The 618-nt window shown below is 42.4% G+C and overlaps 1 non-coding gene across 1 annotated transcript; it reads right to left on the bottom strand.

The window, feature by feature from the left end:
- Positions 1–311: 311 nt before the first annotated feature.
- On the bottom strand, positions 312–418 carry LOC141634652 (small nucleolar RNA R71). The gene has a single exon (XR_012539378.1). It is a non-coding gene; the product is annotated as a small nucleolar RNA R71 (small nucleolar RNA).
- Positions 419–618: the final 200 nt, after the last annotated feature.

The following is a 618-nucleotide window of genomic DNA, read 5'->3' as shown; positions in this document are numbered from 1 at the left end:
CACCGCAACATCTAACCGGAAATTTTATTGCCAAGTCCGCCTTCATCCAATTAGTTGAGAGGAGCCAATTTGGGGGGATGCCTAGTGAGGACCCTCATTCTCATATGGAAACCTTTTGCTACTATTGTGATGCAATCTCTCAAACGGGCGTGACTCAAGACCAAATTAGATGGGTCTTATTTCCTTTTTCCTTAATCGGCACCGCGAAGCAATGGTTGAAGGGCCTTGATAAGGCCACCCTTGGAATAGATTCTTGGAAGAAGTTAGCTCTAGCTTTCTACAAAAAATTCTACCCACCGGAAAAGACTAACATGCTAAGAGCTCAAATTACGGGTTTTAAGCAAAGGGATGAAGAGTCTTTGTATGAAGCTTGGGAGCGGTTTAAGGGAATTTGTCGCTCATGTCCTCACCATGGACTTAGCGAATGGTTTTTGGTACAACAATTTTGGAATGGTTTATATGAAGATTCTAGGAACATTCTTAATATGGGATCGAATGGAATGTTCACCGAAGTTGATGACAATCAAACATGGAACAAGATTGAGGAAATAGCGGTCCATAACTCACAATATAGTAGACCTCGCAAGGCTACTAGAGGAGGAAAGCATGAAGTGGACT

The sequence above is a fragment of the Silene latifolia genome, chromosome Y (assembly GCF_048544455.1).
Source record: "Silene latifolia isolate original U9 population chromosome Y, ASM4854445v1, whole genome shotgun sequence".
NCBI lineage: Eukaryota > Viridiplantae > Streptophyta > Magnoliopsida > Caryophyllales > Caryophyllaceae > Silene > Silene latifolia.
The sequence above is the reverse complement of the archived record's forward strand: the minus strand, read 5'-3'. Positions and strand labels throughout refer to the sequence as shown.